The 15,902-nt window shown below is 36.9% G+C and overlaps 1 long non-coding RNA gene across 2 annotated transcripts; it reads left to right on the top strand.

The window, feature by feature from the left end:
* Positions 1-273: 273 nt before the first annotated feature.
* LOC123459232 lies at positions 274-15,540 on the top strand. Of its 2 annotated transcripts, none has more exons than XR_006636117.1 (5): positions 274-456; positions 2,654-2,719; positions 3,217-3,297; positions 7,432-7,495; positions 15,195-15,540. It is a non-coding gene; the product is annotated as an uncharacterized LOC123459232 (long non-coding RNA). The 2 variants fall into 2 exon arrangements; XR_006636118.1 differs by lacking the exon at positions 274-456 and adding an exon at positions 1,822-1,839.
* Positions 15,541-15,902: the final 362 nt, after the last annotated feature.

Here is a 15,902-nt window from a genome sequence, read left to right as displayed (position 1 = left end):
GTTGTGTGGTGTGTGGGGCGGGGGGAGGAGGAGGAGGAGGAGGAGGAGGGAGTAAAGCCGAGAGAGGAGACGGCAGAGACACCACACACGGCACAAGATGGCCGGAGAGGTAGCAGCACTCCGAGCTGTCAGGCGTTCCTCCGCGGCCGAGGGGCCGTCGCTGGCCGGCGGGGAACTGCGCCCGGGCGGCTCGCGGGAAGCGGGGTGGCGGCGGGGGCTTGGCGGGCCCGCGCGCCGACGTGGGAGCCCGCGGCCGAGGCGCCCCGGGACGGCCGGGCCCACGACGCCCCGAAGCTCCGCTGCGGCAGCGGCCTTGGAGGCTTTCCCCCCCCAATCTCCGGGAGCGGGGTTCCCGGGCGCTTGGACTTGGCGTGGGCGGGTGGCCGTGACGGGCCGTGCGGCCCGAGATTCGAGGATGGACGAGCAACCCGGTGCCCGAGGCCGCGCTCCGACCCGGTGAGTGGCTCCCCGGCTCCCTTTATTGTCCTTTGTCCTTGGCAGGAAAAGCAAAATGTCCTTGAGCTCGCGGGCGGGCGGGCGGGAGGGGGCGGGCGGGCCGCGGCGGCCGGCTCTCGGCTCGCCGCCCTCCAGGGTCGCGGGTGCCGCGGGGGACAGCCTGCGGGCCCGGGGCTCCCTTGCACAGCTACGGCCTGGACCGAGCCCGCGGGCACTGGGGGCGGCGGCGGCGGCCGCAGGCGGGAGCCCCGAGGGGACCGCGCCGGGAGAGGCCCCTTCTGCCCTGGTGAGTTCTTTTGAATATTCACGGGGAAAGATCCCTTCCAGGTTCTCCCACCCAGCAGCCCTTAATCTCTTTCCCCGTGAGGTGGAGACTCGTCTTGGGGGTCGAATTTAAAAGAACAATGGAAGCCCTGACTACGTTTAAACCAAAAGAAAACTTGTCTTTTTTTTTTTTTCTCGCCCCATTGGGTGTTGGCTTTTAACTCTTTCAAAGCTGCTTTCTCAAACGGCTCTAGTGTTAATAGATGCGAAGGTTGTTTGGTGTTGGTTAAACGCCCATGACGTGAAGGTTGTGTTTTTTAAAATGCAAGTTGCTGGAGTGCTGCTGGTATTTCAGAAGAAATTAGGAAGGCAAGTTTAACTGCATCCGCTAAGGTGTTTAATGGAAATAGATGTGATAATTACGGGGCTAGATGATGACGTTTGATTAATTTAGGATTTTTTAACCGAGTAATTATGCCAAGATCGTTTGACATCATGATATTTGAACACAAATATACTGTGTGATACTTTCCTAAATGCTCGGAAAGAGCCGTTATCTGTAACTTCTCACACCTGAATGCTAAAAACGTACTTGGGTCAGTTCCTAATCTTTAAAAGTTAAAGCTCATTATTTTGTTGTTTTAAAAAGAGACTATATATGTTACCACAAATCTTGAAGGAGAAACTTTTGTAAAGGAATATTTTAATACCAAATCTCTTCAAGTTACTTTTTTGTAGTGCAAATCCTAAAGTAGGGCTACTCTCCGTAATGGGCGATGAACAGGAGCCATATTGGTTGCATTTGTTGCATGTATAAAAATCTAGACGAGTTTAAAACGGAACAGCATTTAAAAAATAGAGATTTTAAAAATGGCACTGTTCTTCACATCCTATAATTAAAAAAATTTGAAAAGGGATTTTAAGTTGAATGGTTTGAGGAACAATTCAGGGATGCACAAACCTTTGTGTATTTTAGAATAATATATTTGCCTTCTTTCTGCGGAGCCCTTATGCTGTAAAGGTGCAGAACTGCGTAAAGATAGTGTTGGGGGTTACTTAGGTGCTACATCTAGAATCAGCCTGCTTTATAGGACTGTATTTAGAGGGGCATGATTTCCGGTAAAATTTTTTTCAGTAGCTTTTGGAATATCAGTTGCGCATACCTTGATTTTACTGAATCTAGTCCTTATTTTGTTTTTTCAAATAAATGCTTTTGAAAATTTTGAAGAGGGAAAGTGATTTTGAAAAGATTGAGATTCAAATTCTTTAGAATCCTTTTTTAATAGTAAGATATAAAAATAATTGCTGGCATCTTAAGCTCTTTTTTCATGGTAAATGGGAGGAGGAGAAAGAGAAATTCTTAAAGACTGGTTTGAAATTGAACGAAGGTCATAGATCCTACAAGTTTCAGAGCTGCTTAAAAAGACAAAGCTAATTCCCTCTTGGTGATATCAAGTAACATGTAGTTTAAAATTTAAAGTAACCAGTGGCCATTTTAACTTTACTATTTTCTCCTGAAGGAGTTAATATTTAATGCTAACAATCGTAAGAGGTATTTGTAGATGATGGTAAAGGGAATTTTAAGATGATTGCAGTCTTTTAAAATTGTAAACACTTCCTTGTTTTTGTTTATTATCTGCTATCAAAATGAGAAAAATACATAAGGTCATAATCATAAATTTGCCTACACATTTGATTTGTTTTTTGTATTTCTTTTTCATTCCCATGTCTTAACCCTTTTAGCCCTTAGTATTTGTCAGTGCAATCACAAGATGAGAAAAACAATGACAAATAGACATTGAAGAAATAACTGCTACTGCTCATTTTGCCCGAATAGCTTTGGAGTATTTTCTCATTGTATCCCAGTGAATTCTTTGGCCTGGAACTGTTCAAAGATCAAAATACTGATATGGTCTTCCCTTTGTTTTTAAAGGTAATTTACAAGATTAAAATTAATGTGGTTGCAGATGGCTGTGAACAAATACAGCTTTTATCCCAGGTAAGATCTAAATTTGCATTGATTTGACATAAAAATTGTTTTATTAGATTTTTGTGTTTTTTGATGATTTGTATTGTCACCAATTAATTTTGTGATCTTAAAATTTATGAGTATCTGAAATAATTTAAAACTATATGAGTTAAAAGTATATGCATAACTATTTTAATGTACCTTTAAATAGCTTAAACTGCTGAATATTTTAAGGCTTTGTGTAACTTTGTTCACAAGATTGATTGTATTTGGGGGACAACCAAGGACCCAAGTTTCGTCTTTTTTTTCTAAAAAGTACCATGTAAATGATTTTTTCATCTTCTAAATATTACAAGTAATATTGGAAAATGTGAAGTAGATTGTCATTTGGAGTAGTAGGTTTCTGATAAAACGATAGAAGTTTTGTAGTTTTTTTGTGTAATGAGAAAATTTTAAAACATTTTATTTCAACTTGTTAATTGCTTCATGAATAAGTTGTTTAGAATGTTGTTTGTTTTCCCCAAAAGGTGTGCCGTTTTGAGGACTGAGATAGAGCTTAATCTTTTAGAATAAAGGAAGTATGGAAAAGTCTGTATTTTATATAGCAAGTAAGTAAATGTTTTTGTCTATTATCTCTAATTGAATAGTTATCCACAATTCATAACTAATAGAAAAATATCACTAAAGTTTGTCAATGAGACATAAACCATTTTCTCTTTTAAGAATAGGGGCAAGAAGACTCAAATTACCTTTTATTAAAATGCTTTTACATTAACTATTAAAACGGTTGGTGCATATAATTTGTTGATGCATGCATGTAGTTATACGTAGTAATAAGTACTTCCCAATAAAATAGTGATTTGGATTATGGTTATAAATGCAGCAGAATCATCAGGGTTGTCTTCATGGTTGTTGAGCTTTTCTTTAATATAGATCACATAAGAATGTCTTAAAATTTTGCATTTGCTTCTCCTTTGATTCTTTTTTTTCTTTGATTCTTAAAAGAACTCTGTATCAAAAACTACATTTGCACTTAGATATTTTGTTATTAGTTGTTTATGATACTATTTTATGTCTTTAGTACTTAGTTTTAAAACAAATACAAATATGAGTTTTCCAGGAAGCACGTGCGTTCATTGCTTCTAAAGAGATCTTTTTATCTTAGCAAATTGCTTTTAAAGTCAAAGTCACAAATACTTTGGAAATAGTAGGTATTGGGTTCAGGGTATATCTGGCCAAATAACATCTTAAAACCTGGATATGTGAAAGAAGAAAATAAGTCCACTAATAAATGTAAAGAAATTCATGGAGAATTGAACTTGGAGATTAATATCCAATTATTTAAGTGGTTGACCAGAGGAAATATGAAATATAATGAGTAATTTCCTTGGGAAATAAGAAAATAATGAAGTAACCAGTTAATAAAGGAAAGACCTTTGTCTTGCATGCCTATGGAAAATAAAGTTTTTCCTTAGTCCTTGTTATGTTGTTCTGTTGAGTCAAATAGATGAGAGTAATTTTTCTGGGTTTGTTTTTGCTAAACACATTTCCTTTCCAGTTTGTTCAAACTTGTATTACTGTGTGTGTGAAAGAAAATTACAGATTTCTCACCTAAAGCATTTAAAAAATAGAATACACCAAAAAGCCAAAATATGCTTTTCATCTCAGACGTACGTTACACAAATGGTAGGATTAGACTTGGCTTTCTGCAACTGATAGAATACTCAGTTGGAATTTACTTATTGAGTACTTTTTAAAAAAGTGAAAATTAGGTGTGTGTTGTATGAGTTCATCAGAAGTTTTATATGTTTATAATGACCTACCAAAGGTGTGATTTGATTCATTAAAGAAAGGAAACAATAAACAGCTGAAGGGTAGGTTTCTTTTTTTTTAGGGTTGCTATTTTAAATGAGGCTTTTCAGTCTTTTTTTTTTCAACCTTAGTAATTAAAAAAAACTTGATGAAGTAATTGCTAAGTTAATTTCTAGCCTCATGGAAGCTATTTTTTATGACCAATAGCCATTTTTCTACCCTTCCAAATGGTGGGATTAAAGGCGTGAGCCACCATATTTGGTTATACTTAATATTTAGATTTATTTTAGCAGTTGATACTAATTCTTGAGCTTATAGAAAATGGCCTTAACAAGAAGTGATTAGGTTCGATTGTATCAGTGTTCTGATAACTAAAGAATTATCTGGCTCTGCAAAGAAATGAAATCACTTCTGCTATAGGTAATATGAATTATGACACATTTACAGTCTAGATTATGTGAAATGTGTAATTCTAAATTTTCTTTAAAGTTTAATTTTCTGGTCGGGGTCTTTAAAAATTTGGGCTGTAGACAACCAATTAACTTATTTTTTACTTCTGAGATTTTAAGAGGCATTAGATGAAAATACAGCTATGATTCAGCAATTAGGAGGTAGCTTCTAATATAAATATGCTCTATAACCTTGATACTTTATTTGTGGACTTTAATCTTCTAGTTTGTATGAATACTACTGAGTTAATAGTTTAAGATCTCCTTTCTTAAATAGTATTTTTTAGTTTCATTTATTTGAGGGAAAGAGAAATAGGCAGGTAGAGAGAGAGAATGGACATGCCAGGGTTTTTAGCCACTGCAAATGAACTCCAGAGTCTTTTGCCCGCTTATGTGAGTTGTGGGGAATCAAACCTCGGTCCTTTGGCTTTGCAGCCAAGCGCCTTAAACGCTAGGCCATCTCTCTAGCCCTAGTTTAAGATCTCTTAAGTATGTGTTTAAAAATAATCCTAGAGTAATTCTCTTACATAGACTTTGTATTTTTCATTGCATATCATGTATTATTTCTCTTACAACTACTGTAATAACATGTTGGGTGATTGATTTAATGATTTTTATGCCTACCAAGATATTAATGATATAAGTGCAGACACTAGAAAATTAAAGTGTGAAATTGATTTTAACAATAAAGGCAGAACTCTGCAATGAAAGCATTTAAAAATATTTTATTTTATTTTTTTGGTTTTTCGAGGTAGGGTCTCAACTCTAGTCCAGGCTGACCTGGAATTCACTATGTAGTTTCAAGGAGGCCTACAGCTCATGGTGATCCTTGTACCTCTGCTTCTCAAGTACTGGGATTAAAGGAGTGCACCACCAGGCCTGGCTTACTTGTTTATTTGAAAGAGAAAGAGGCAGATAGGGAAAGAGAATGGGCGCACCAGGGCCTCTAGCCACTGCAAACACACTCCAGATGCATGTGCCACCTTGTGCATCTGGCTTTATGTGAGTTCAGGGGAATCAAACCTTGGTCTTTTGGCTTTACAGGCAAGTGCCTTAACTGCTTAGCCATCTTTCTAGCCCAATGAAAACATTTTTTTTTCTAATTTATTAAGGATTTATTTCCTTAAGTAGAAATCAACTCCATTTCAAGCACAATTGTCCTTATTTCACAAGCTCATTTCTTCTAATAGATTGGATGCAAAGCTTTTCCTTTTTTAATATCTTAAAAGGTATTTATTTGCAAGCGGGGAGGGGGAGAGGGAAAGAGAGAGGGAGGAAGAGAGAAAGAGAAAGTGGATGGATGCACTAGGGTCTCTAGCCACTGCAGTTGAACTCTAGATGCCTACAACGCTGTGCATCTGGGGTACTGGGGAATGGAGCTCTGGTTGCTAGGCAACCATCTCAGTATGTAGCTCATGAACTCCTAGCATTCTTTCTGCTGTAGTTTCCCTAGTGTTGAGTGCTGAGATTATAGGTATGAACTATGATGGCTGGTTTTATGAGTTACCTTAAAAGCTGTTTTCTTATTTAATGCTAATGACTTCTTATTTGCTTCTTTTAGACAGGTCTTTCATAGCTGAGGGTCTTATTATATTCAAGGACGACCTTGAATCTTCCTGCTTCTGCCTCCCAAATACTAGGATTTATAGATGTGTACTCCCGTGCCATTTTGTGCAACTGGCTTTAAATAGGTACTGGGGGAATGGAACTCAGGCTAATAGACTTTACAAGCAAGTTCCTTTAACTTCTGAGCAATCTCCCCAGCCCAAAATAATTTAATTCAAAATGTATGTATAAGAATTAGTGCTGGGAATGGTGACAAACTTTTAATCCTAGCACTTGGGAGGCAGATGGTAGGATCAAGGTCAGCCTGGAAGTACAGAGTCAGTTAGTTCAAGGTCAGCCTAGGCTAGAGTGAGACCTTACCTCGAAAAAACCCCAACAAAAACAAAACAAAAAAGAATATAAGAATTAGTGTTAGTTGAAGAAGCTAGACATGGTGAATTAGTTGTAATTTAAGTACTAGGGAGGCTGAGTTAGGAGGATCTCTTTGAGTTTCATTCTCGTCTCAGACTACAGAGTGAGTTCCAAGTTAGATCAGCTTGGGCTAGAGGTAGAACCTGCCTTAACCCCCCCCCCCCCAAAAAAAAAAGAAAATTAGTTGAGTAGTTGAGTATGTGGTAATATTGAGAAGAATGACCTTGGAGATGGTAACGAAAGCTTTCATTGGAAAGTTTAGGTAACTGCAAAATTATTTCATCTTCTAGTCTCTTCTTAACTTTGGATGCCTGGCTAGAGATTGAGGCTTAAATTTTAGTAACTCCTAAAAGTGAGTTCCTGCACTACCCAAGTTAAGATCCTTTTAGAGCTTTTCTGTCTTTGGCTGTAGCTCTTGGCCTGTTGGTGAATGTTCCTTCTAAGGTAGAAAAGTTGTGGTATGAGTCATAGCTCTTAATAATCTGTTCTTTTTCTCTGTTGCAGAAATGTAAGTCCCCAGATGGAATAAAGGCCTATTCAACATAGTAGACATTGATGGAAACATTTAGTAAGTATTATTCAATTTACCTGTTTAGTTTGTTTTTAATTTTAAGCACAAGTGGAACTTTTGTGTTACTGATTTGTAATTGTAAAAATACGTAGGAACTTAGCAAAGCTCTTGCCAATACCAGAACAGTACATGGTTATGTATGTGAGTATCTTTATCATGTGTTGCTTATTCTGTTTTCTTCATTTAAACTCAGAATTAAAATGCAGAGGCACACATTTGGGCCTGTTTCAAATACTGTTTGAGATTTGGGTGTGGATATATGCCCTCCCCTTATTTTTAGAAGTAAAGGTTTTTGCAATATATCTTTACTCTTTGAATGCTTAAGAGATTGCTTTCCCATTACAATGTTAAAACAAGAGTACTTGAACTGAAATAGCCACACAGCCTAAAATGTTGACTGTGTGGTTGTGGTTTTAGGAAGAAGACTTGATAGTGCCTTTGGTTCTAACTCTATGCTGCTAATCTTTTCAGTGCAGAACTCAGGAACCCTTTGGATTTTCATTTAAAAAGAACATTCTTTTAAATGATTTCCAATATGTAATTACTTCTCATAAGTTAATTCTGAGTTTATTCTTGAAAGCCTAACAAAATCTTTAGCCTGATTGACATGGAGATTATGATTTCATATATAAGATGTGTTATTTATTACCACTACTATGGAATAATTTTCTACTCCTAACGTGACTAGTGGGAAAGAGGAAGAAAAATTACATAAAATGGATTTGGGTGAATTTCTCAGAGGATTTATTTTCAAAGAAATTTAGGTAATTGCCTACTATTTTACAAGAATAATCTACAAAACACTTACAAACCCAGATTCTAGATTTTTCTCTCATTACTACCCTAGCCTCCTGGATGCTGGGATTACAGGTGTGAGCTAATGCCTGCCTTAAAAAGAAAGTTTATGTTTTTTATTTGCAAAAGAGAATTACTATTTGCAAGCTGGGGGTGTGAGGTGGTGATGGGAGAGAATGAATGAAAGTGAATGTGGGTTTTCCAGGGCCTCCTGCCATTGTAAGTGAGCTCTAGACTCTTCAGCCACTTTGTATATATAGCTTTACGTGGATACTAGGGAATTGAACCCAGGCCAGCAGGCTTGCAAGCAAGTGCCTTTTAACTGCTGAGCCATCTCCCCAACCCTAGCTATTAATTAGTTTCATGTGTGATCACATATTAACGAATCAGTTTTCTGCCACATGGTAGGTACTAAGTAAGTATTTATCAACTAATACAGGTTTTCTTTAAACATGTCGTTTATCAGCTATTGTTTGGAGTCCAATAAAAAGCAAGGTGAGATGCATTATTAAGGCATAAGCTTTAATATTGATTTGTAGACGTGCTTTAAAGACAAATTTAAAAGTTTGAGGGGGAGAAAGCGAATATATGCATGCCAGGCCCTCCTGCCACTGTATACTTTCTCTGGATGTATGTGCCACTTTGTGCATTTGCTGTTATGTGATTACTAGGGAATCAAACTCAGGCCATCAGGCTTTGCAAGCACCTTTAACCACTGAAACATCTCTATAGTTGTAAAGCCTTTTTTTTTTTTGAGGTAGGATATCACTCTAGCCCAGGCTGATCTGGAATTCACTAGGTAGTCTCAGGAGTCACTGCAATCTTCCTTGAAGGCGTGCACCACCACACCTGACTTAGAGCCAAAATTTTGATTCAATAGAAATTAAAAGTGATAGACAGTGATTTCCTCCTATGCCAAATAGTGTCTGTAAATTGGTTATCTAGTAAAGTTTTAAACCAATGGGGGATGCCTGGGAATATTTGATTGATTCTAATGCTGTAGAAAAGATGATTCTTCCTTGTTTATCATAATTGACTTTGATAAGTCATAAAAAATTTTTGGTCTTACTCAAGTAATCTTAGCTTTTTACTTTTTATATATCTTCTTTTAAAAATTGTTCAAGGTAGGGTGTCTCTCTAGACCAGGCTGTCCTGACTCTAGTCCCAGGTTTCCCTCAAACACACAGTGATGCTGCTCCTGCCTCCCAAGTGCTGGGATTAAAGGCATGTGCCACCATGCCCAGCAGTTTTTTATATATCCTTTTTCTGTCTTTTTTGTTTTTGTTTTTAAAAGACAGTGAAGACTTCTCTTTAAAAAAATGTTATTTATTTATTTATTTGAGAGAGAGAATGGGGACAGATAGGGAGCAATAAAGATACAGAATGAGTACACCAGGCCTTCTAGCTACTGCAAAGGAACTCTAGATGCATGTTCCACCTTGTGCATCTTGTTTTACCTGGGTACTGGGGAATTGAACCTGGGTCCTTTGGCTTTGTAGACAAGAACCTTAACTGCTAAGCCATCTCTCCATTTCAGTTTTTTTATATATCTTACAACCCAGACTTGTTAATATTCTGCTTAGGATTGAAGTATGTTTTAAATCAAACTAAAAGAAAAAAAAAGGTGAATTTACTTTTCAGGGCTTTCTTATATAACTTTTCAAATTTAAAGACTAAAGCATAGGATAGTGGGGAGATGGCTCCATGTTTAAAACAGCTTGTTTTTTTTTTTGTTTTTTTTTTCGAGGTAGGGTCTTACTCTAGCTCAGGCTGACCTGGAATTCACTCTGTAGTCTCAGGGTGGCCTCGAACTCATGGCGATCCTCCTACTTCTGCCTCCCGAGTGCTGGGATTAAAGGCGTGCACCACCACACCCGGCAAAAACAGCTTGGTTTAAAAACCTCCTGTCCTGGGCTTCAGTACCTTAGCGTCCTCCAAAGATGAGATGGATATGCATTTGTATTGGCAAGAGAACCTGAGGTGTCCTGAGACAGAAGGATTCATGCACACATGTGCGTATACACACAGATAAATAAAAATTGAAAAATATTAAAGATCAAACTATTTAAAACAAAATACAGAGATGCAGATCAACTCATAAGCACCATATATCTTTTTTTTTTTTTTTTTTTTGAGGAAGGGTCTCACTGTAGCCCAGGCTGACCTGGAATTCACTATGTATTCTCAGCGTGGCCTCAAACTCATGATGATCCTCCTACCTCTGCCTCCTGAGTGCTGGGATTAAAGGCGTGAGTCACCACGCCCGGCTAACACCAGATACCTTAATTACATGGCATGAAAGCTTGAATTTTTGCACTAAATTAAAATTTTTGTTACTTTACATTTTGCTGTGAAGTCAGCATTTGCTTTAAAATAATAAAATTTCATTAGTAATAGTAGCTTTTATAACCATTGATTTTAAAATAAGAATTATTAATTATTTCTCTTTATATTCTTTACTCGCAATTAATCTTGGTAAAGAAAAGCTAATTGTAGTGGCACATTTCTGTAATCCTAGCATTTGGTTTCAGAAGATAGGATTAATTTTTTAACACTTCATTTAAAAAAAAAGCCCACATTTTATTTATTTATTTGAAATTGAGAGAGAGAGAGAGAGAATGGGCATTGGCATGAGAGAGAGAGAGAGAGAGAGAGAGAGAGAGAATGGGCATTGGCATGCCAGGGCCTCCAGCCACTGCAAATGAACTCCAGATGCATGCTTCCCCTTGTGTATCTGACTTACATGGGTCCTGGAGAATTGAACAGGGATCCTTTGGCTTTGCAGGAAAATGCCTTAACTGCTAAGCTATTTCTCCAGCCTTACACCTCCTTTTCTTTAGAATGTTTTATTTATCTGAGAGATAATGAGCTTTATAGGGACTCTTACTGCTGTATACAAATTCCAGATGCATGTGCTACTTTGTGTGTTTGGCTTTTCGTTGGTACTGGGGCATTGATGTGAGCTGGCAGGCTTTGCAAACTAGTGCCTTTAATTTCTGAGCCATCTCCCCAGCCCAGGGTATGGTTATTGATGACCTGAGTGCTAGTGACACTTAAATTTGCTGTGGGAATTATTGTTAGAATGAGCATATACTCCTTGAACGAAGAACAAAGTATAAGATACCAAAATGGCTAGGTGTGGTGGTGCATGCAGAGGCTGAGGTAGGAGGATCACTGTGAGTTTGAAGCCAGCCTAAGACGACATAGTGAGTTCCAGGTCAGCCTGGGCTAAAGCGAGACCCTACCTCAAAGGAAAAAAAAAAAAAGGAAGAATTCTAACCATATTATAAGTTTAAATATTAGATGTCAAACACAAAATATCCAAGTCTGTCTGATAATGGAATTCTAGATAAATCTGTTCAATATAGCTAGTATTCACAAGTTACTGGAGAGGGAAAAATGTAGTTGAACATTGACAGGTAAGGTCTACCCATTATTTTCATTGGGATATGATTTAATCCAGCATTACGTATTCTTTAATATGACCCCTCCACCACTTCAGAGATAGCTCTACTGTTGGAATATCAATTATTCTGACTGTCTTGAGGTCCTCATATACTTTAGTTATTGTGTAGTAAATGATGACCCAACATTTATGGAGATCTGTGTATGTCAGGTAATGTGTTAGAAATGTGGTAAATCTTTTTTTACATATCAGTACAAGAGGTAGGCACTATGATTATTTGTGTTGTTGATGAGAAACTGCATTTTGTGAGGAAGAAAAATTTCCAAGTTTAAAGTATTCATGCTGGAATCTTTTATTAAACAATTTAAAAAAATACTTTATTTGTATTTATTTATTTATTTGACAGAGAAAGGGAAGGAGAGAAAGAAAGAGAATGGGCAAACGAACTCCAGATGCATGCACCCCCTTGTGCATCTGGCTATTGTGAGTCCTGGGGAATTGAACATGGGTCCTTTGGCTTTGCAGGCAAATGCCTTAACCACTAAACCATCCCTCCAGCCCTTAAACAATCTTTTAAATTAAGTTTTGGTTATTTGCAAACATTTTCTCATTTGCAAATATAGTTTTTATGAATATCTGAAACTTCATGAATGCAAATGATTATTTCTATATCCTTCAGAGACCTTTTTTGGAAAGTTTATTAGTTATGTACACAGCATGTATACAATCATGTACCATTCTTAGCCTACTGCCTTTCCTCCCCCTCCACAGGGATCCTCCTCATTGGGAATATGGGTCGTAAATTGTGGGGTCACAGACCACTTTTAAAATTAGCTTTGGTATTTGCTGAGTACTTTTATTTGTGCTTATTAATCTCTTGCTCTTTTGCAAAATTCTTTGGTTTTGGATTATTGGTGCTTTGTGTGAGTCCATATAGAGCATTTCTTTTCAATGTCAAGAGTTTGCTTTTGGGCTGGATAAATGGCTTATGGTTTAGATGCTCTCCTGCAAAGCCTAACAGCCCAGTTTTGATCGCTTAGTACCCACGTAAGCCAGATGCACAAGGTAGCGTATATGTCTGGAGTACATTTGCAGTGGCTGCAGGCCTTGGTGTGCCTATTCTCTCAAATAAATAATAAAAATAACCTAAAAAAATTAAGTTTGCTTTCTGCTATAGAATTATTCATCTTAAAAAGTAAGTATATCCCTGATGGCATGGCAGATTTGCCAATTACTTATTCAGTATTTTTACATAAACCAATGCATGTTTTGAATAGTTTTGGAATGATACTATAATTTTTTTTTTTTTTTAAAGGCTGTAGCCTAGGCCGGGCTTAAATGTTTGATTCTCCTGCTTCAGCCTGAATGTTAGGGTTATAGGCATAAACTACTATGGTTTCCTCCCTTTATCCCTTCTTCTCCTCTTAACCCTTTACTACTACTCCCTCCCCTCATAACGTCTCATGTAGTTCAGGCTGACTTTGAACTTCTGACCTCTGGAGTACTTCTCTGCCTGCTTTATGAAGTATAAAAGGTTGCATATTATTTAATCGACCAGATTGAATAAATTGTACCTGTAGCTCCTTAAATGTTTGTAACTTGATACTAATCTATCTTAACTGTCATTGTTAATTAGAGAACTATATTACCAGCTTCATTAACAGTCTGATCATTAACACCAGAGGTTGAAGAAAAGTAGCTTATAATTGAGATGCCAAAGAAGCACCATCATTTCTTAATTTTAAGAATTGAACCAGGCAAATGGTAGTTTATTTATTTAGTGAATTACTACATTTTAACTCAGGAGATATCACTACAATTTACTAGGGAAACAAATCTTGCTTCTATTGAGGTCATGATATACCTTTAAAGGAGTGTGACACACACCAAATAATAGTAATTTAAAAAATCAAGGGAGATGATTCAGTGTATAGAAAAGCGTTTTCTGCATGATTTAGTGCCAGTGTTCAGCTCTCTAGCTAGCCCCCACATAAAAACCAGAGCATCTCTGAGGAGATGGCTTTGTGGTTAGAGGCGCATGCTTGCAGTCTGCTTTTTCTGGTTCATTTCCTCAGTACCTACATACATCCAGATGCACAAAGTGGTGCATGCATCTGGAGTTCATTTGCAGCAGCAAGGGGACCTGGCATGTCCATACTCATTCTCTCTGTTCCCAAGTAAATAATAAATGATTTTTTTTTTAAAGCAAATAGCTATGGCAGGTAGTCAGTCTTCTGTAATCCCTTTATGTTTGTGGGTAGAAGTGAGGCAGAGACAGGAGAATTTTTCAGAAGCTCTCAGAAGGAGCAGTGTATAACAATTATGCATCCTGCCTCAAAAATGTCTTGGAAGGAGGTCAAAGGCAAGGCCAGACCTGAAAGATGCCTTCTGATCTACACACATGCTGTGGCATATGTACCCTCACATGAAGACATATAACAAATATTAAATAAAATAGTGATATGTAAATAAAGAACCAATAATTTTTTTGTAGAAGCTGCAGTATCTTCTAGTTATCTACATAGTTATGAGGTAGATTTTTATTTTGTATGCAGGAGAGAACACACCCTAGTTATAGTCAATTAGACAAATTAGCTTATGAGCAAAAATACCCTCCTACTTACCCCAAGTTACTTACCCTTATTATCCCCACAAATTGAAATGGAGAGTTATAAAAAGTATATAGATCAGGGATTATAATAGCTTTTGTGATTATGTTTAAACATGAAGAATCCAGATCATAGTGGTAAAATCATATGGCCTTTTCTCTTTCTCCCCTTTGGTTATAAGCTGTTTTAAATAATAGATTTGTTATTCTATGAGAACTATTTGATATTTTAGTTGTATTTGCAAAGTGATAGATGACATTTTGTTATAATGCCAGGTAACTAGGCAGATATTTTTTTTAATGTTTTTCTTAGTGGTTCACATTTTCCCAAACTTAACTAAAGGTATGTAGTACCTCCTGTAGGTCATTTGTGTTATGTAAAAATTATCATCTCTTAAGACTTTAAAAGTATACTATGCAATGTTCTATTTTTTAAAATCCCTTAAGATTTTTTTCTATAATTAGTTTTTGTTGAAGGAGCTTGGAAAGTTTTCTGCATTGAGGTTTCAGTGTCTACAATGTTTCTGCAATTTAGATTCCCAGGAATTTTGCAGTTTGATTTTGCTTTCTCCTTTTCATATATGCACTATAATGTTAATTTTAAATATTAAAATTGATCATTGACTGCTACTTTTAAAACATAAATACAAGTGTATCTGACAGAATAACTTTAAATTTGTGTGCAGTCTCTTCTTGGTTCTTTTTTTGGGAAGCTAAATGTATGAATCACATAGAACTTTAAAAAGTTTCATAGTTGAAAATTGTTACAAAACTAAAGATCTGTATATGGTAGAATATCTTCAAGGTGGATTTATACTTTCTGTTTAAAGGAATAAGATGATTGTTATTCCATCAGCATTTTTTCTTTTAATTTTTTTTTTATCAAGCACCCAGTCAGCTTGACGAGTTTCAAATGGACCCTTCCACTGAGAAATCAAGATGGCAGCCCACTGTGGGGAATTGAGGAGGATGGATTTATACAAGAATGCTGTGATAACAAACAACCAAGACAGGGTTCCTTTAACATGGATTTCATGAAGTGAATGATTCTTACCCAGCACAAATGGACAGTAAATTTGACTTTCTAAAGATACTTTTTGTATCATGCATGTTTTTGACATTTGGAGAAAATGGCACGTTAATGCAGATGGTTGTTTGTATGCTTGGAATTTCTTGCAATTTGATCTGATCTGATGGAATGTTAACTTCAATAAAATTTCTAACACTTACAAATTTCTCAGTTTGGGTTTTTTTTTTAAAGTGGAAGTTATCATTGAACTGTTGATTTATCACTTTAACAACTCTTTGCTTTTACAGTTCCCCAGCAGTAAAATATACTGAATTAAAACCAGTTAAAACAAATAGTGTACGGGAAAATATTTTTACTTGGTTTAGATTTGTGCTTATTCACAGAGCTGTAGAAATGTATCTACTTCGAGGATTGTTCATTTTGTTAGTGCAATTTTGTTTGTTCTTTATTTTATTTTTTTAAATAATTGCATTAAATTTCTGAGCTTTCTTGAAATGCTTTGCAAAGCGATTTTTAGTCAGTGAGTAGTAAGTCTTGACTGTGTCAAGATATTTGAATGGACTTT

Source organism: Jaculus jaculus, chromosome 3 (genome assembly GCF_020740685.1).
Source record: "Jaculus jaculus isolate mJacJac1 chromosome 3, mJacJac1.mat.Y.cur, whole genome shotgun sequence".
NCBI classification, from domain to species: domain Eukaryota; kingdom Metazoa; phylum Chordata; class Mammalia; order Rodentia; family Dipodidae; genus Jaculus; species Jaculus jaculus.
The sequence above is the reverse complement of the archived record's forward strand: the minus strand, read 5'-3'. Positions and strand labels throughout refer to the sequence as shown.